At 37.4% G+C, this 21963-nt stretch overlaps 1 protein-coding gene and 1 pseudogene across 10 annotated transcripts in view; both read right to left on the reverse strand.

Annotated features, from left to right (window-relative positions):
* The window catches only part of WDPCP (WD repeat containing planar cell polarity effector), a 783785-nt gene that overhangs the window by 484533 nt on the left and 277289 nt on the right, over positions 1–21963 (reverse strand). Inside the window, exon 1 of one of the 10 annotated variants that reach the window (XM_064364174.1) lies at positions 62–73. The exons of the other annotated variants lie outside the window; for them this stretch is intronic. The gene's annotated coding sequence lies outside the window, so the exon portion shown is untranslated. Of the gene's footprint in view, positions 1–61; positions 74–21963 lie in introns of those variants that run through there. 10 annotated transcript variants of the gene reach the window in all.
* On the reverse strand, positions 3860–4538 carry LOC135269708 (uncharacterized; annotated as a pseudogene).

Raw genomic sequence — 21963 nt, forward strand, 5'->3', positions numbered from 1 at the left:
AAGACAAAGAGAGGATTTATATTTTAAGACAGAATAGACATGAACTATCAATTATTCTTACCACTCGTGTATTTGCAAACTCTCTTCCCATATCCTCCTTTCAAGAGAAATTAGACAGGGCCAGGGCTGCAAATAACACAGCATCATAATTGGTTTTGGTGCCAATTCAGACTGCAGTTGTGTGTCTGTAAATTGTCACAGTTGATGCCAGCCAACGAGAAGGTGCCTAGGTATTCAAAGAAGGGTTTGCTATTTTTTCAACAGGTAATAAATATTGTATGTCAGTTATTTTCTAATGAAAATTAGATGTACATATTTTAACTATAAAATATTTTAATACATTTATACATCAAAAGCTTTATAGTAAGCTATACCAGAGGAATATTAATTTCTTCTGGTACAGCTTAATACATATGAGTGTGTGGAAGATGTGGCACAAGCACTGATAACCATACATTCTCTTTTGATGAACATTCCAATTTATACTTATGTAAAGTACCTAATTTACAAAATTGATATCTGAACATGATTTAGTTATTTCAAATATAAACTTTATGGTGTGACTTGCATGTTATCCAATATGCGGCACACTCACAAGTACTTTCCATTAAAGATGCTCAATAAAAGTTTTAATACTGTTACAGATAAATGGTCAATTCTTAAAATAAAAACTACATTTGTGTGAGGTGTTGTTAACCTCCTAGTTATAATTTAAATAACTGATTATGCTGGGAAAAGTGCATCTTGCCTTTAGAGATTACATTTATTTGTTTCTAAACATTGGCAAATTTGGAAAATCTCCAAAAGTTTTAATGTTACTCATTTTCTGCTTGATCAAGAAGAAACTTCTCTTCAGTTATTTATAGACTGCCTACTACATGCTGAGTGCTTTATGTGCACTTTCTCATTTAGATTTTATAATCACTGCTGGACACAGTGGCTCACGCCTATAATCCCAGCACTTTGGGAGGCCAAGGCAGGTGGATCACTTGAGACCAGGAGTTCAAGGCCAGCCTGGTCTACGTGATAAAACTTCATCTATACCAAAAATGCAAAAATTAGCTGGGCATGGTGGCACATGCCTGTAATCCCAGCTTCGAGAGGCTGAGGCAGGAGACTGGCTTGAACCCTGGAGGCAGAAGTTGCAGTGGACCAAGATCATGCTACTGCACTCCAGCCTGGGTGACAAAGCCAGACTCCATCTCAAAAAAAAAAAAAAAAGGTTTTATAATTGCCATATGAGGTAGTATTTCCTTACTTTATGAAGTAGAAAAGTGATTGAGCTATATTTTTAACACAAATCTGTCTAATTCCAAAGCCCATCATTTTGTCACTACATTCTTCCTTCAATGTAAGGTATTTAGAACAATTTTATTGATACATAATAGACACATTTTGGGGTACATGTGATATTTCAATATATTCATTAATGTGTAATAATGAAGTCAGGGCAAATGGAATACCCATCACCCTCAAAATTTATCTTTTCTTTGTGCTGAGGACACTCAAATTATTCTCTACTAGCTATTTTGTAATATACAATAGATTATTGTTTAGTCATACTACTGGTTTATTAAATATTAGTTTTATTTCTTCTACCTACTTTTATTTTTAAAGTTCTGACGGCTTTGCCTCAAAATGGAGCTGCTACAGCCCTCTGTGAGGCTCAGAGCCTTCATTCACAGATGCCTATCACTTCTGACCAGAGTAAGAGGGGTAGCCAGCCACTGTGTTGTGAAGGCACTCAAACAGCCTATGTGGAAGCCTATGCGAAGAGGAGCAGACGCCGGACTCTTGCCAGTGACCACCACGTCTTTGTCAGCCATGTGAATAAGCCACCTTGGATGGAAATCCACCAGCTCCAGGTAAGCCTTCAGATGACTGCAACCTCACAAGAAATCTTGAGCCACAATGGCCTACCTGGTCCATTCTCAAATATCTTACGCACAGAAACTGTGAGGATAATACTTGTTTTTTTTTCAAGTTCTGATATTTTTTTTAAATATGAGTAATGCATTTTAAATGTGAGCCACCTTCCCACTCTTAACACAAACTTTTTCCTTTCCCAGTAACATGGAGTACATGCTAACTACATACAAATGCTCACTCTTTTATTAAGGGGGATGGGGACAGGGAGATAAACAGGGAGGTAGGGAAGAAGGTGGGAGGAAGAAGATAAAGAGAAAAAAAGAAAAAGAAAAACCCTTTCAGTCCATCTCAATATCTGTCACCACTTCACCATCCTAATCTACTTTTTCATTTCTACTATTACCACTCTAGTTTATGCCCTCATCTTATCTTGCCTAGAGCACTTCAGTAGCCTTCTGACTAGACTTCCATTTTGACTTCTGAGTCCCTATAACCCATTTCCCATAAAAATAAAACACTATTTTTATATGTTCATATATTGTGTATAATATTTAAAAATATATTTTAAATATATGAATTAGATCGTTTTGTTTGTCTAAGCCCCTTCAAAAATTCTCATTGCCTATGTCTCAAAGTTCTTATACTGGCTTATATAACCATGTGAGATTGCCTCTATCTCTTCTACAATAATCTCTCTTTATTCCCCCAAGAAAGGCAGATTGGGGTGAAATTATAAAGAACCTAGGATAAAATGCAGTAAGTATAAAATTTATCCCATAGACTAACAGTTTTCAAACTTTTTTTTCTGGCGGAACACTTTTTCCTATAATAAAACATTATATATGACTACAATATATAAAACTTGTACACATAGAGACTGGTTGAAGCAAGGTCCAGGGCCCCATTCCAACCATTAACACAAATTGTTCCCTAAAGCCAGAGGTTAGATGCATGGAGTCATCCTTTATTTCTTAATTTCTAGTTGTATTGCATATATAGAATGTACCTTCTATGTCTCAACTTCCCTGTCACATTTTGTCACTTAGTTTTAAATCTGTAAATATTTCATTTTTATGTCATATTACTATTTTAGTCCGTAGCTAGATCTGCTACATTGTTTTGCTCTATCTCTATGTACACACAGAGAGAGAGAGCATTATTTTTGGTTTGTTTTTTCTTTGAGATGGAGTCTCACTCTGTCTTATCCAGGCTGGGATAAAGTGGTGCAATCTCAGCTCACTGCAGCCTCCACCTCCTGAGTTCAAGGGATTATCCTGTCTCAGCCTCCTGAGTAGCTGGGACTACAGGCGTAGAGACAGGGTTTTACTATGTTGGCCAAGCTGTTCTCAAACTCCGGACCTCAGGTGATTTACCCACCTCAGCCTCCCAAAGTGCTGGGATACAGGTATGAGCCACCACTATTTTTAATTTCAAAGACCCCTTTCTGATGTTCAGAGGGAAGGCATTGGGAGTGGACAGAAAGAAGACACAAATCCTGGGCTGAAGGGGAAGGAAGCTGGGAACACTGTACAGGGCTACCAACACCAGGACTTGTTCCTGGTTCCCAATGACTCCTGGAGATGGGGTGAGTTGAACAGGTGAGAAGCCATCTGCTCTCACCAGGGACCTCTGGAATTCTGGTAGCAGGAGGCCCCACCACCCCCACAGACACTTGAGCTGGCAGGGAGAGTGGGAGTGGTAGGGGCAGAACTAAAGCCAGTGGGGAGCCCACAGGGTTTGGTGTGGGGAGAATCTGTAGTGGAGCATAGTCACAGATGCCCATAACCCCAATGCTCACCAGGAACCCCTAGGAGATTTTAGCCTTAGGAAAACTGTCAGACCTGAACAGTGCAGGACAGTCTTGCCCATGAGACATGGCCAGTCCAATCTGAGCACCCCCTTCACCTGTCCTCTCCTAGGGCCCGAGCCTTACCATGCCTGCTTGCAGTGCAGCCTCAGATATCCAGCTAGGGTACCACATGGGGTCGCATCATAGCTCTTGCAGAGATGAACTGGATCTGACCATTAGAGCACCCCAGCAGAGCAGCCCGCACAAATGCACACCAACCTGCCCATGGCCACCTCCCACCACAGACTCTCTTTTGCCCATGGCCACCACCATATCACTTTGCTGGTGCATGTGCATATGGGCAAACCTCATCTCCCACTCACCGCCACTGCATGGTGCACATACACCCCACCGTACCACTGCTATGTGCACATCCTGCCACCCACCTCCGTGATGCTATTGGCCAACCTGAAGACACACCAGACCAGCGGCCCCAGCCCCCAAACTGCACCATCATTGCACCAGCATGTTCATGCACAAAGAGACCACCAGCGTTTTTTCCAATAGCACCCTGCCCCTATACCAACAGGACCGTTACTGTAAACCTACACACAGAGACCAGTAACCCTGCCCTCCACCCTGCAGAGCCACTGCAACCCGCATGAACATGGGCATGGAGAGCGCCAGCCCCACACCTGCCAGTGCCCCACCCCTATGCCAATACCACCACTGTTGCAAATGCCCACAGCAAGGCTGGCACTCCTGCACCTGCCAGTGCCCTGCCACAGCCTATGAGAGTATACTCTGCCATGTGGCAAATGCAAACAAGCATGGATCCCACTGCCACTGCCGAATGAAGAGCTTTGGCTGGCATCACCATTAGCCCCTCCTCAGTGCCTCCAGTACAAAACACCTCAGCCCCTCCAGCACAGAAGTTTCCTAACCTCAGGGGGTGAGAGAACAAAGCTGGGAGCCTGATACCAGCTTCCCAGAGTTAGAGCATGCAGCCCAGGAGTCAGGAGCTAAGTCTTGGGCCCCTAAAATTATCCAGACGTCAACTGAACCCATCTTAAACAAGACAAATCCCCAAGGACATTAAGGAGGATAAAAGAAAAAAAAACATCAAAAGAGCCACAAGTTCAAAGATTGAAAAAACATCAGCCCACAAAGATGAGAAAGAATCAGCACAAAAACTCTGGCAACTCAAAAAAAAATCAGTGTCTTCTTACCTCCAAATCACTGTACTAGTTCCCCAGCAATGGTTCTTAACCAAGCTGAACTGTCTAAAATGACAGATACAGAATTCAGAGTATGAATAGGAACAAAGATCACCTACACTCAGGAGAAAGTCAAAACCCAATCCAAGGAATATAAAGATTACAATAAAACAACACAGGAGCTGATGGGTGAAATGGCCATTGTAAGAAAGACCGAACTAATCTGCTAGAGCTGAAAAATACACTACAGGAATTCTATAATTAATTCACAAATATTAACACAAGAATCAACCAAGCCAAGGAAGGAATCTCAGAGCTTGAAGACTGGTTCTCCAAAATAACTCAGTCAGACAAAAATAAAGAAAAAAGTGATTAAAAAGAATGAACAAAACCTCCAAGAAATATGGGATTATGTAAAGAGACCAAATCTACAACTCACTGGCATCTCTGAAAGGGAGAAAGAGAAACCTAGCAACTTGGTAAACATATATCATCCATGAAAATTTCCCCAACCTGTCTAGAGTGGGCAACAATCAAATTCAAGAAATGCACTACACAAGAAGATCATCCCCAAGACAAGTAATAATCAGGTCCTCCAAGGTCAAAACGAAAGAAAAAAATGTTTAAGGCAGCTAGAGAGAAGGAGCAGGTCACCTAGAAAGGGAACCCATTCAGGCTAACTGCAGATCTGTCAGCAAAGGCCCTACAAGGCAGAAGAGATTGGATGCCTACATTAGGCATTTTTAAAGAAAAGAATTTTCAGCCAGGTGTGGTAGCTCATGCCTGTAATTCCAGCACTTTGGGAGGCCAAGGTGGGTGGATCGCTTTAGAACAGGGGTTTGAGACCAGCCTGGGCAACATGGCAAAATCCTATCTCTACAAAAAAACACAAAAATTAGATAGGTATGGTAGGATACACCTGTCCAGCTACTCAGAAGGCTGAGATGAGAGGATCACATGAGCCCAGGGAGGTCAAGGCTGCATGTGATCCTGCATGATTGTGCCACTGCACTACAGCCTGGGCAATAAAGTGAGATCCTATTTCAAAAAAAAAAAGAACTTTCAATCAAGAATTTTATATCCAGCCAAACTAAGTTTCATACTCAAAGGACAAATAAGACCCTTTTCAGACAAGCAAACACTAAGGGATTTTAAAATTTGTTACACCCAGACCTGCCTTACAAGAGATCCTGAAGGGAGTGCTAAATATGGAAAGGAAAGACTGTCACCAGCCACAACAAAACCACATTTAAGCACATAGACCAGTGATACTATTAGGCAACCACACAAACACATCTGCCTAATAATCAGCTAACAACATGACAGAATCAAATTTACACATATCTATACCAACCTTGAATGTAAACATGCTAAACGCCCTACTGAAAAGGTACAGTGTGGCAGGTTGGATAAAGAAGCAAAACCCAATGATATGCTGCTGTCTTCAAGAGACTCATCTCACATGCAATGAGACCCACAGGCTCAAAGTAAAGAGATGGAGAAAAAGCCACCAAGCAAATGGACAACTGAAGAAAGCAGGTGATTGCTATTCTAATTTCAGACAAAACAAACTTTAAACCAACAAAAATCAAAAAAGACAAAGAAGGGCATTACATAATCGTAAAAGGCTAAATACGCACCCCATACAGGAGCACCCAGATTCATAAAGCAAGTTCTTAGAGATCTACAAAGAGACTTAGATACTCACACAATAATTTTGGGATACTTTAACACCCCACTGACAGACAGATCATCAAGGCAGAAAACTAACAAAGATATTTAGAACCTGAACTCAACACTGGACCAAATGGACCTAATAGACATCTACAGAAGTCTCCACCCAAAACCAACAGAATATACACTCCTCTCATCTGCACATAGCACATACTCTGAAACTGACCACCCAACTGGGCATAAAACAATCCTCAGTAAATTCAAAAACACCAAAATTATAGCAACCACACTCTTGGGCCACAATGCAATAAAAACAGAAATTATTACTAAGAAGATCACTCAAAACCACACAATTACATGGAAATTAAACAACCTGTTCCTGAATGACTTCTTGGTAAACAGTGAAATTAAGGCAGAAACCAGGGAGTCTTTGAAACTAATGAGAACAAAGATACAACATACCAAAATCTTTGGGACACCGCCAAAGCAATTTTTTTTTATTATACTTTAAGTTTTGGGACACATGTGCAGAATGTGCAGGTTTGTTACTTACGTATACATGTGCCATGGTGGTTTGCTGCACCCATCAACCCATCATCTACATTAGGTATTTCTCCTAATGCTATCCCTCCCCTAGCCCCCCAACTCCCTGACAAGCCCCAGTATGTGATGTTCCCCTCCCTGTGTCCATGTGTTCTCACTGTTCAACTCCCACCTATGAGTGAGAACATGCTAAATGGGAAGTTTATGGAACTAAACACCCACATCAAAAAGTTTAAAAGATCTCAAATTAACAACTTAACATCACACCCAGAGGAACTAGAGAAACAAGAGCAAACAAACCCCAAAGCTAGCAGAAGACAAGAAATAACCAAAATCAGAGCTGAACTAAAGGAAACTCAGACACACACACACACACACACACACACACACACACACACGATCAATGAATCCAGGAGCTGGTTCCTTGAAAAAATTAATAAGATACATAGACCACTAGCTAGACTAATAAAGAAATAGAAAGAAGATCTAAATAAACACAATCATGAATGACAAAGGGGATGTTACCACTTGCCCCAAAGAAATACCAAAACCCTCAGAGACTATTATCAACACAGGTAGGAAGCCTACAAGAAATGAGTAAATTATTGGGAACATACAATCTCCCAAACCTGAACCAGGAAGAAACTGAATCCCTGAAAAGACCATTAGGAGAGAGAGAGATCCAAGATGGCTGACCACTAGCAGCTCGGGATTGTAGCTCCCAGTGAAAGTGCAGAGAACGAGAGGACGCCACACTTTCAGATGAATTTTTGTTGCTCACGGACCAGGAGATTCCCAGCAGAGGAGCCCCACGGGTCGCTACCGCGACTCTTGTGGCCGGCGCAGTTTTGCTGGCGCCTCAGCGCGGCAGTTCTTGGTGCAGAGTGAGCGGGACTGGTCCCCTTTTGGCCGATTCCCGGGCAGAAAAGCACCATCAATCTTAACACCGCTGTTTTGGCCGGCGCAGTGGATTGCTCAGATTTCAGCGCTGGGAATCAACAAGTTGGACGTCCACTCAGAAACCTAATTTGAAAGTCGGAAATCACAAAGCCAACAGGTGGATAAATTTACAATGATGGGAAGAAACCGGCATAAAAAGGCTGAGAATACCTAAAATCAGAATGCCTCTCTCTCTACAGGGGATCATAATTCCTCATCAGCAACAGAACAAGCCCTGATGGAGAACGAGCATGTTCCATTAACAGAAGTAGGCTTCAGAAGGTGGATGATAAGAAACTTCTATGAATTAAAAGAACTTGTTCTAACCCAATGCAAAGAAACTAAGAACTTTGAAAAAAGGTTTGACGAAATGCTAACGAGAATAGACAATTTGGAGAGGAATATAGGTGAATTAATGGAGCTGAAAAACACAACACGAGAACTTCGTGAAGTATGCACAAGTTTTAACAGTCGAATTGATCAAGCAGAAGAAAGAATATCAGAGTTCGAAGACCAACTTAACGAAATAAAACGAGAAGTCAAGATTAGAGAAAAAAGGAAAAAAAGGAATGAGCAAAGTCTCCAAGAAATATGGGACTATTTGAAAAGACCTAATCTACATTTGATAGGTGTACCTGAATGTGACGAAGAGAATGAATTCAAGTTGGAAAATACTCTTCAGGAGATTATTCAGGAAAACTTTCCCAACCTAGTAAGACAGGACAATATTCAACTCCAGGTAATACAGAGAACACCACAAAGATATTCCTCAAGAAGACCAACACCAAGGCACATAATCGTCAGATTCATTAGGGTTGAAATGAAGGAGAAAATACTAAGAGAAGCCAGAGAGAAAGGTCAGGTTACCCACAAAGGGAAGCCTATCAGACTTACAGCAGATCTCTCAGCAGAAACCCTACAAGCCAGAAGAGAGTGGGGGCCAATATTCAACATCCTTAAAGAAAAGAACTTTCAACCCAGAATTTCATATCCAGCCAAACTGAGCTTCAAAAGCGAAGGAAAAATAAAATCTTTTGCAAACAAGCAAGTACTTAGAGATTTCACCATCACCAGGCCTGCTTTGCAGAAGCTTCTGAAAGAAGCACTGTACATATAAAGGAGCAACCAATATCAGCCTTTCCAAAAATATATCCAGCTAGCATCAAATGGCAGTATTAAACTCATATATATTATTAACTGGATAAAAAGCCAAAACCCATCGGTACGCTGTATCCAGACCCATCTCACATGCAACGATACATAAAGACTCAAAACAAAGGGACAGAGGAAGATTTACCAACCAAACGGAGAGCAAACATAAATAAACAAATAAAAAGCAGGAGTTGCAATTCTCACCTCTGATAAAATAGACTTTAAAGCAACAAAGATCAAAAGAGGCAAAGAAGGACATTATATAATGGTAAAAGGATCAATGCAACAAGAAGAGCTAACGATCCTACATATACACACACCCAATACAGGAGCACCCAGATACATAAGACAAGTTCTTAATGACTTATAAAGAGACTTAGCCTCCCACACAATAATAGTGGGAGACTGTAATATCACATTGTCAATATTAGACTGATCAACGAGATAGAAAATTAACAAGGATATCCAGGACTTGAATTCAGACCCGGAACAAGTAAACTTAATAAATATTTATAGAACTCTCCACTTCAAATACACGAAACATACATTCTTATCAGTACCATATCACACCTATTCCAAAAGTGACCATATAATTAGAAGTAAATCACTCCTCAATAATTGCATAGCATTTCATATGTTTAAATGAAATATTGGTTGGCTGCTTGTTTGTTATTTTCTTCCCCTATTCCGTCCTGTCTCCACTGTTAAGCACAATTATTGGCATAAAAGAGGTTTTCAATTCCCATTTTTAGACTGCATTCTAGCCTGGGCGATAGAGCAATACTCCCGTTCTCTCTCCTTCTCCTTTTTCTTCCTCTTTTTCATTCTTTTTTTCTTTCTTTCTTTCCTTTTTTTTTCTTTACAAAAAAAAAAAAGAAAGAAAACTTATCTTAGAGGAAATTTACCAAACTAAAAGCAAATACACTTAACCTACATGATAGCATTTGCTGGTGAAGGTACCAAATGTTAAATTTTGGGCAGTTATTAGGAAGAACCTGAAAGGTGGCTGCTTGCTGCTTGACCACTAGGCTTCTTTTCATCAACCCTCTTTGAGGCTCCCAACTGAAAGGGATCTGTTTCTATAATAGTCCTCAGCATAAATGCCTTGCATCATAGTTAATTTTGTACACAGTTCCTTTATAAGATTAAAAGTTGTTTTCAGATATGAATGATGTCTTATGCAGCTTTATCTCCTAAAAAAAAAAAAAGACCATTAAGAATTTCCAAAATTGCGTAAGTGAAAAAAAAAGCCTATCTACCAGAAAAGACCCTAGACCAGACAGATTCACTGCTAAATTCCACTAGATGTACAAAGAAGGGATAGTACCATTCCTACTGAAATTTCTCCAAAAACTGAGAAGGGATTCTTCCTTAACTCATTCTATGAGGTCAGCATCATCCTGATACCAACACCTGGCAAAGACACACACAAAAAAGGAAACTTAGGCGAATATCCTTGATGAACATAGACACAAAAATCCTCAACAAAATACTAGCACACAAAATCAAGCAGCATATCATAAAGCTAATCCACCACAATCAAGTAGGCATTGTCCCTGGGATGCAAGGTTGGTTCAACATATGTAAATCACTAAATGTGATTCATCACATAAATAGTTAACAATGAAAAACACATGATGATCTCAATAGATGCAGAAAATGCTTTCCATAAAATTCAACATACCTTCATGCTAAAAACCCTTAACACAGTAGGCATCGAAAGAACATACCTCACAATAATAAGGGTCATTTATGACAAACCCACAGCCAGCATCATAGTGATTAGGCAAAAGCTGGAAGCATTCTCCTTAAAAGCAGAAGACAAGGATGCCCTCTCACCACTCCTGTTAAACATAGTAATGAAAGTCATAGCCAGAGAAATCAGACAAGAGAGAAATAAAATGCAACCAAATAGGAAGAGAGGAAGTCAAACTATTCCTGTTGGCATATGATACACCTAGAAAACTGCATGGCCTCTGCCCAAAAGCTCCTTGATCTGATAAACAACTTGGGCAAGTTTCAGGATACAAAAACAATGTACAAAAATCAGTAGCAGTCCCATATTCTAACAATATCCAACCTGAGAGACAAATCAAAAATACAATCCCATTCACAATAGCCACAAAAAGAATAAAATACCTAGGAATAAAGCTAACCAGAGAGGTGGAACATCTTCACAGTGAGAATTGCAAAACACTTCTCAAAGAAATCAGAGATGACACAAACAAATGAAAAAGTATTCCATGCTCATGGATAGGAAATATTGTTAAAATGGCCATACTGCCGATAAGCAATGTACAGATTCAGTGCTATTCCTACCAAACTACCAATGATTTTTTTTTTTTTTTTTTTTTTTACAGAACTAGGAAAAGCTATTCTAAAATTCATATGGAACCAAAAAAGAATAGCCAAGGAAATCCTAAGCAAACAGAACAAAACCAGAAGCACTGCACTACCTGAACTCCAACTATAATACAAGGCAACAATAACCAAAACAGCATGGTACTAGTACAAAAACAGAGAGACCAATGGAACAGAACAGAAAACCCAGAAATAAAGCCACACATCCACAACTCTTTGGTCTTTGACAAGGTCAACAAAAACAAGCAGTGGGGAAAGGACTCCCTAATGAATAAATGGTGTTGGGATAACTGGCTGGCCATGTGCAGAAGACTGAAACTTGGCCCCTTCCTTTCACCACATACAAAAATCAACTCAAGTTGGATTAAAGATTTAAATGTAAAACCTTAAACTATGAAAACCATGGAAGATAACCTAGGAAATACCATTCTGGACACAGGATTTTGCAAAGATTTCATGATGAAGATGCCAAAAGTAATGCAATAAAAGCAAAAGTTAACAAGTGGGATCTAATTCAACTAAAGAACTTCTGCACAGCAACATAAACTAACAACATAATACACAGACAACCTACACAATGGGAGATAATGATTTCTCAAAGACCTTAGAACAGAATTATCACTAAACCTAGCAATCCCATAACTGGGTATATGCCCAAAGGAATATAAGTTATTCTACCACAAAGACACTTGCATGCATATGTCCATCACAGTATTATTCACAATAGTAAAGACATAGAATCAACCTGAAAGCTTATCAGCAGTAGAGTGGATAAAGAAAATGTGGCATAGATACACAGTGGAATACTGCTCAGCCCTAAAAAAGAATAAGGTTTTGTCCTTTGCAGCAACATGGATGGAGTTGGAGGTCGTTATCCTAAGCAAACTAACACAGGAAAAGAAAACCAAATACCACATATTCTTGCTTATGAGTGGGAGCTAAACACTGAGTACATATGGACACAAAGAAGGGAACAACAGACCCAGGATCTACTTATGGGTAAAGGGTGGGAGGAGGGTGAGAACAGAAAAACTCTCTGTTGGGTATTATACTTATTTCCTGGGTGACAAAATAACCTGTACACCAAACCCCTGTGACATGCAATTTACCTATATAACAAACCTGCACATGTACTACTGAATCTAAAATAAAATTTTAAAAACTAAAAACTAAAAAAAAAAAAAAAAAGTCTCTCTTACTGCTTCTTTTGGATAGTGATCTGTTCTTATTTTATTAACCTATGGAATTATTAAAATATATTTTATGTACTCTTCTTTAAATTCAATGTTTCATCCAAACCTGTTGTCCATCTTGGCTCTTCTTTTTCCAGCTACTGGTTTTCATAAGTATCTGATGACCCTGGGCTATCATTCATAAATGAAGATCTAAGTTGATGAGTACATACAGTTACCTCCATCTGGTCTCTTTCCTAAAGAAAACGGCTGACTGCCATTATGTTAGTTGCCATGGCCACATTAAGCTGTGTGAGCCCAGGGAGGTAAGTTGAGGACACCCTAACTGGCAAAAAAAAAAAGAAGAGCTTTACACTGGTAAAGTACAGTGAAGTACTTTAATGTATTCTCCTCCTAGGCAGGGCTGCCTTTCCTTTTCATTTTTTCCTCCTATCTATGTCTGCAACATAGGGAAGTCCCAAGTTACTTCAGGTTCTGCTCTTTCCTCAGGCAGCAACAGCCACACCGGAAGCCTTTCCCAAGTGGCTTATCTGGGAAAGTAGAGCATTTGAATTTCAGGAAAGGGCAAATACTTCTGTTGCTTGCTGTTGCTACTCTGTGTGTGTGTGTGTGTGTGTGTGTGTGTGCGCGCGCGCGCGCGCACAAACATACATGTGCTCTCCCATGCATGTGCATATCTTGAGAAGAGAGGAGGAATTGGGGGGAAAAAAACATACCAGGCTTTCTATTTAAGGCACAGATCCCTACAACAAAGACTTCAAGTTTTTAAGGCTCTACTTTCATGCACGGTTGTTTTTTCTTATTTGTCATTTTGAGTACTTGGTTTCCAGCCTTCTGCTTCTGTCTCTGAGGAATTCCTCACAATTTTTGATGCCACTATTTCTTGTTGTCCAACACTATTATGTTTATCTTTTCACTCTCTTCTATTTTAAAATATTTGGAGAAAAAAGGAGAAGCAGTGGCAACTGCTTGAAAAGGAATTGTTTAAAGGGAAAAGGCCTAAAATATTTGTAAATTAAGAGGAAAGATACAGGGGAGTAAAAAAGGTTAAAGATATCAGAATAAAATTCAAACTTCTTGCCATGACCTACCTTTCCAAACTCATCTTTCACCATTTTCCCCCTTAGCTGATGATCCTTCAGAAACTTGTGCTTTCTATTCCTCAAAAAATATCAAGCTGATTCCTGCTTCAGGGCCTTTGTATTTGATGTTCTTTTATGTAGAAATGTCTTCCCTGCGGTTTTTACATGGCTGGCTGCTTCTCCTGAGTCTGATCTCCATGCAAATGTTATTTCTTCCTAAAAGTCTTCTCCAATAACCCCCATACTTCCATCCCAGTTTTTTGTCACATCATTCTATTTTGGTTTTAACATTATTGAGCTTATCCTAGTCTAGGATTATCTTGATTATTTCTTTGCTTACACATCTGAGTACCTGAACTAGAATGAATGCCACATAAATTTGCTCTATAATATTCCCCAATGTATCAAAGTATTCAATAAATATTCAATGAATGGAGATTAGGTAAGAGAACACACAGTCAATGAAACAAGGTTTCCACATCAACTTGTAGTGTCAGCCATGAAAAGAAATAATTTTTATTTTTTAGAGTATGAGTGAAATAAGGATAAAAATTATGTTTCAGGTGCTAGACAATAATTCTCTAGAGGTCTCTCACATTTCTGCAAGCAACATACTGCTTTGTTCTTGACTATTTGTTGAAAGATAGCAAGCAGCCTTAGAAAATCAAGCTAGTGTCTCTAATGGAGCAAAGGGCAGGTAGGCTTTATATTCAGTATGGAAAACTTGGGTTTCTTAAGCTTGGAGTTCCTTTCCTATAATGCAACCCACTATATGTACATGTGTCATCTGGCCCTCTTCATGTCACCCTAAGGGGATTAAGGTTCAGAGAGCCAGTGCAAAAATGTTGATACCTCAGCTACTCTGTTACCATGAGTAATAAACTGTCCTTCATCTCCGACCCAAGGTCATGTTTTCTAACAGGATCCATGCAACTGACAGGCAAACTTGTTAGTTTGAAAACAGGGTAAAATCTCAGATTGTTCATGCTTTTTTTTTTTTTTGAAATGGAATTTTGCTCTGTTGCCCAGCCTAGAGTGCCATGGCGTGAACTTGGCTCACTGTAACCTTTGCCTCCTGAGTTCAAATGATTCTTGTGCCTCAACCTCCCAAGTAGCTGGGACTACAGGCATGCACCACCACACCCAGCTAATTTTTTTGTATTTTTAATGGAGACGGGTTTCACCATGTTGGCCAGGCTGGTCTCAAACTCAGCCTCAAGCAATCCGCTCACCTTAACCTCTCATAATGCTGGAATTACGAGCGTGAGCCACCGAGCTCGGCCCACCATTTCTAAAGCTGAATTCACATTTTTTGCTTTCAGATTCCTTCCGTGGTTCCTGCCAATCACATTGAATGGAAGCACCAACCACCTAGTTATCTTTGCCAAAAACTTGTGCCACCTTTACTACTGTTTCTTCCACAAACCTCCACATCTAGTAAATCAACTCCATTGCTATTACTAGTTAAATATTTCACAAATTCATCTAGTTTTCTTCATCCCTCCTGCTACTATCACAGTTTATGCTGCTATTGCCTCTTAAGTTATAACTCAGAAAGTTCTCATTTTGTATCCCTACCTCTAATTTGGGTCTTCTCAATCCATTCTCCACATTGTTGCCAGGGCAATTTTTCCAAAAAAACAATTATGTCACTTCTCTGAAAAGCCTTAATGAATACTTATTGCACCAAGGATGAAATTCTGGTTCACGATGATACACAAGACCACGCATGAAATGATCTTACTCACAGTTCTAGCCTCACCTCTGAACACTAAAGTCTTAGGGTCCTATGAGTCATACCATGTTCCCTAGTCTTTTTACATATCGTTTCATCTGAAATTGCACTTACCTATCCCTACTTCCTTCTCACTTCCAACCCTTCACCTGACTTAATGATTATACATGCTAGGCCTCAGATTAGCCAAAACTTTCTCCAGGGAGCTTTCCCCAACATCAGGCTCCACAAGGATTCAATTAAATGGCCAAACCCAATTTCACCATAGGTACTTTCAGAGTACCTTGTGCTTTCCTCAATCATAACATCATCTTACACATTTAGATTTTAACTATTTGTCTGTCTCCTCCACAAAACTGTAAGCAACTTGAACCATAACAAGTAACTTACTATTTTATATACAGGTTCTTGAACATAGCCAATGTTCTATAAATATTTCTTGTCAGATGAATGAATCAATGAATGAATGAACGCCATCTCTGCCGAACAAGAACATACGTCCCCCATGGCAAAATCCGAATCGGATAAATTTGCAATCATCATATAATATGTTCTAAAAAACAAAGTTCTGACAGTTTTAAAAAAAATTTCGTAGGTCAAAATAAATCTTAAACTTCAAAGAACATGATGTACAATAGAAAAGTATATTCATAATGCCGAGAAAGGGATCTCAAGAGTAAACAAGTCAAATTCCTGCCTTTAAACAAATAAAAAATAATCCCTCAACTGTATATAATCAAGTATTTATAAATTACTATCAGCAATATTAAAAATAATAAGTAAAATTACACAATTAGATGTACAGAATCCCAAATAAGATATTAAAAACTGACTTACTATACATGAATTAATATGTTAGTGTATAAAAAAGAAGAAACACTGAGAAATGTGAATATCCCACAGAATTAGAATACTGAAATCTACTTGAGGTTAGAGCTTTCATAATTTCAAAATATTTGAAGCCATCACTTTATAATAAAAAATTTGCCTTTGACAAATTGTTTCATGCATTCTATGGGAGGGAAATTCATACAAGTACAGTTGCCCAGCTATAAAGATGATTTCCATATCCTAACAATTTTAGCATATCCTAACATAAATCTGCTTTAAATATATTGCATAACCCTGTGTATTTTCTTTACAGCTTAATATCAACCATCTAAATCACTAGTGTCAACACCTCCTTTAAAAACAGTCATTCACGTATCATTCAAGGAAAATATTTTTAAAGCATATATATTTTCAAACTGACAAGAATTCAGCAGTTATAAAGATTTATATTTTTCAAAGTAATAAAGTAGCAGAAAAGATAAAACTAGCCTGACAGAATTTCATTGTATAATAGCTCTGAGAGTCAGAATCCTATCAATAGAAATCAGTCACTTTTATTCTCTTCTGAAAAATCATGTAAGGTGACTTGCAAAATAACTCTGTGGTTAGTGAAAATATTTTCAAAACAATATAATACCAGTCATTAAAATTCACAGCTGGTGTCTATTTCTCAGACTTTTCTCAATTTTCTCCTTTGCAATTCTTGAACCCAAGTCTCCCAGACCTTTAACATATCATTAAAGAATGTTTAAATATTTGTTGCTAAAATATTTATAGGAAACATATTTTATCAAAAATAGTATTTGATGAAAAGTGAAACTTTCCCCAAATATACAATTAGATTAGTTTTTAAAAACTTGTATTTTCTAAAACAGTTAACCCATAATTTACATTTATGTGAAAAACTGCATTATCTCATCGCAATCTGGCTTTTTATATCTAAAGCCCCTTTTTCATTTGAAGTAAAAATTGCACAGATATTACAAGGTGAAAGCAGACAGAAATTATCTTGAATTGCCAATGCTTCTGTAACAAGTAGTTAGACTAAACTGACTGCACTGAATAAGGTCTATTTCACAAATGACAGTTTTTTTAAAAAAAAAAAAAAAGAAGAAGAAAATCAGCTTACGCCTGTGATCCCAGCACTTTGGGAAGCTAAGGCGGGTGGATCACTTGAGGCCAGGAGTTTGAAAACTGCCTGGCCATCGTAACCCTGTCTCTAGTAAAAATACAAAACTTAGCGAGGCATGGTGGCGCACGTCTGTGATCCCAGCTACTTGGGAAGCTGAGGCACGAGAAGTGTTTTAACTTGGGAGGAGAAAATTGCAGTGAGCTCAGATCGCACCACTGCATTCCAGTGTGTGTGATATAGCAAGACTCTGTCTCAAAAACATATATATAATTTTTAAAAACTCAGGTAAAACTTTATGTATCAAATTAATTTTTTAGTAGTATATTTCTTTCCAGTAGTTAAACTATTCTATTTTCTACAGATAATCAGAAAATGTGAACCAGTAATTTTATTAAGTATTGCCATTTATTTATAGATAGATGGATGAGTAAATAATAGTCATTTTTTGACTTATTCAGGACATGTTTTGCATTCTTTAGTATTTAATTTAATAATTTCACTATTCTCATTGGAATGTTAAATAAAAGTAGGATATTCTATTAAAAGGCTACGTTCCAAGAGCTATGTAATGAATAGTCTCTTGAGAATTAAATTTTAAAATCAATACTTTTATTAACTACAGAGAAACTTTTCTGTGTCACTATTTAAAGGTGACTTAAAGATGGTATGCCTAAGTATATTCAAGATAAAAACAAGTTTTCCATATTAGAAATAGTATTTAATTTACTAATTATTTTTATAAACAATAGACAATTATTTATTTGACCTCAATATTCTTTTAAAACATCAGAATATTTCTCTTTTACTTTTATTACTAGATTAAACTCCTATAAAGTCAGAGGATAAACAATTAGTACAAACACAATTATTTGAATGAATTAAGAGTTACAGAATTCTGAAAATTCATTACACAAAATGTTCGCCATCAGAGTAGATAATTACGTACACATTGTTCAAATAGAGAAGCCTGTTGGTATAAAGACCTCCTTTCACTGTGAGATAAGGAGAGTAACGAGAGCAGCTTGTTGACATAGAAGACCCCCCTTTTGGTTGTCTAAGGAACAGACTCTATGTTTACCAAAAAGCACTCTAAACTTTAAAACATAAGGAAATACTAATGATGGGCCAGAAAATATGAGATTGTTTTATAGCATATGTGCTTATAATCATGTCTCTGTATGTAACTGCTAATGTTAAATATGAAATGCAAAAAGTAGCAAACTAGAAATATGTTGTATATTTTCCTAATTAAAACATGATTAAATTCTATATTTCAGTTTTTAATTGGACTCATTTTGATTTAATGTTTTTTTGTTTTGTTTTATGAGACTCTTAGTCTGTTGCCCAGGCTGAAGTACAGTGATGCGATCTCGGTTCACTGCAGCCACAACCAATCGGACTCAAGTGATCCTCCCCACTCAGCCACCTAAGGAGCTGGGACTACAGGTGCACACCACCATACTTGGCTAATTTTTTTTGGTAGAGATGGGGTTTTGACATGTTTCACAGGTTGGTGTTTTGTTTGTTTGTTTGTTTTTGAGGCAGAGTCTCCCTCTGTGGCCAAGGCTGAAGTGCAGAAGCATGATCTTGGCTCACTACACACTTGCCTCCCAGGTTTATGTGACTCTCGTGCCTCGGTCTCTCAAGTAGCTGGCCTCTCACCTAGCTAATTTTTGTGTTTTCAGTAAAGATGGAGTTTGTCATGTTGGTCAGGCTAGTCTCAAACTCCTGGCCTCAAGTGATCTAACCACTTTGGCCTCCCAAAGTGCTGAGATTACAGGCATGAGCCACCATGCCCAGCCTAAAAAGCATTTTAACCCAAATGGGTTTCAGCATACTTTGTGGTTTTGCAAAACTGCATGTAAACAAATAATTTGTTACTATCAAGAGTTATAATGCAATAGTGTATAATAAAAATAAGTTACAATCATACACGGTTTTTCATTTCACATTATTCTTAATTGTGTAATGTTGAAAAAGTATATTTCAGATTACTCTCAAATACTGGTTTTTCAACCATAACATTCTTTGTTTTTTCAAAACCATTTATTGTTATAAAAGTAGAACAGCAAATATTAAAATATATAGCAAATGTTCCAATTTTGACCCTGTTTGTTATTAAACCAGCAAATGCTGGGTTTCTGCCCTTATTTTTCCCTTCTTTGATCAATAAATGCATTATTTAATGTTAAAGGTAAGGATATAAGAGTCATATAAGCCAGTGGCATACTGACTAGTTAGTAACGTCAAACTAATGAGACCACAGATCAACCTGCTTTTTTGACATCATTTCCAAATCTCTTTGAGCTAAATTTTCAGTCAGCATGTGAGAATTGGTCATAGCAATCCCATTATCTTAATGAGCATTCTATGTATAACTCTATGCACCAAACCTAAGGCCTTCACAGTTTATACATAGTTTATCTTTCAAATATCAAAATAATTTGCACGTGTATAAAAACTCCAAATTCTTTATAAAGCCTAAACATATTTACATAATGTATATATACACATATACATATTTACATATTAATTTGTACATACATACACACTCTCTATCAGTTCTCTACATAGCTAAGAGGTTGAGTTATAGTCATTAAAAGGATTACCCAAAATAAGTGACTGCATAGCAATATCTTGGACAGGGTTTGAATGAGCTATATATTTAACAGAGCGTGTCAAATGTGAGGACTCCCATTCTTGAGACTATATGTATTACCTAAATGAAACTATTTGAAGCCTGAATACTGCATTCAATAATACAGGCCTGGGAAGGAAGTATTTTTTTCTTCTTCCTGAAGTGAATTTGATGCTTCTGAAAGACTGACAGATTTGGAAGAGAAAGTATAGCTCTAAACTAAATTAAGTATTCACAGAACAAACACTGCAGCTGCAAGAGCAATTCAAACTTCCTATCACCAATGTTTCAATCCTTTTTTAAAAGAACGATTTCTGAGGTCAGAGGTTACTCCCATTTTCATGGCTATTCAGCCCCCTGGCTAATGTAGCTGCCATGGGTGCCATTAAATGGTGGCAATTGCGATAATGGATATATCTGCAAAGCAGCAAGTCACTTTATAAAGGCTGCCAACTACTATAAAAATAGTGATTTTTCAATTCCACAAATTATTTCTCTAACACTTTGTCTAAAACTGGCTTGCATTACTCAAATACTAAATATGTATTTTTAAAATAAAATATTAATTACATGTTTCATTCCAAAAGTTTCAAAGGAGACTTAAAATAAATTTTAATTGAAAATATATATCATCAAATAAGCCGTGAGCAATGGCCCAGCTGCCTGAACTTAGAGTAATCCCAAGCAGTCTCTGATGCATGTGTGTCCATGAGTCTGTGCACATATACATCTGTTTCACAAACAGAAGGAAAACAACTCTTCCCTTCAAACCTCCTCTGCTAATTACTAGTAAAAATGTAATTAGTCTGATATAAGGAAACTTGAACATATTTTGAAATAAATGTGTAATAATTTATTCATAGCAATGAAATATTACCTCAAAATAAAAATATCAAATATTCAAAAGAAAAATACTGAAGGTGGTAGTCTTGAAGAGAAGTAGTATAATATTATAGGGAAAACATTTCATAAAATGTAAATCTAGATTTCCAAAAATGATATACTTTTTGTATGGTTTTTTGTAAATGGAAAATATTTTAAAAGAAAATAATTTATATCCTATATTGTTTCACTACATTAGTGAAACATAAAAATCAGTTTTGTATGACTCTGTATCTGAGAGAGCATTATCCTATTCACAGAAAAATAATATATACAAATACACATATAGTTTGTGTAACTGTCAGTTATAATAGCCTGCTGAAGTACTTAAATTGATCCTGATTTTCCGTGATTACCACTGAATGCTTTGAAATGGTAAGACAGCCTATTTTGTACTTCAAAAATATTGAAAAATATTTAAATACAAATTTAACAGAAATATTATTCACAATATCATGGGAACACATAGATGACTTTTCTTTTTAATTCCCAAAAAGTATTTTATCTCAAACTGGAAAAAAAACTTAAAAGGAAAATGACACCTCTCAGAATTAAGACTCAAGGCTTTAAATTATTATCTATATAATTTTTTTTATCTCAACATATAAATGAAACAATAATTCTTTTTCATCTCAGAAACTGACTCTTCAATTTAATAATTTAATGACTTGAACTTACATAGGAATGCAAGGGTTTTTTAGTGAATAAAGGAAGACACATATGCCAAAAGGAAAGCTACTTTTCAAGTTTTAACTGATCAACAATTACTCGATGAGATATAATATTACAGAAAAGTACTCAAATCCTAGGGCATTTTAGAATAATTTGAAATAGTAGAAGGTAAACCTCTTTAATTGTAGTCAGAGAGCAAGTCAATATTTAAATTTTACAGAAAACCAAACTGGATCTTTTTTTTGTCATCATAT

The sequence above is a fragment of the Aotus nancymaae genome, unplaced genomic scaffold, assembly GCF_030222135.1.
Source record: "Aotus nancymaae isolate 86718 unplaced genomic scaffold, 86718_ANA_hifiasm-v0.15.2.pri h1tg000057l, whole genome shotgun sequence".
Taxonomy (NCBI): Eukaryota; Metazoa; Chordata; class Mammalia; order Primates; family Aotidae; genus Aotus; species Aotus nancymaae.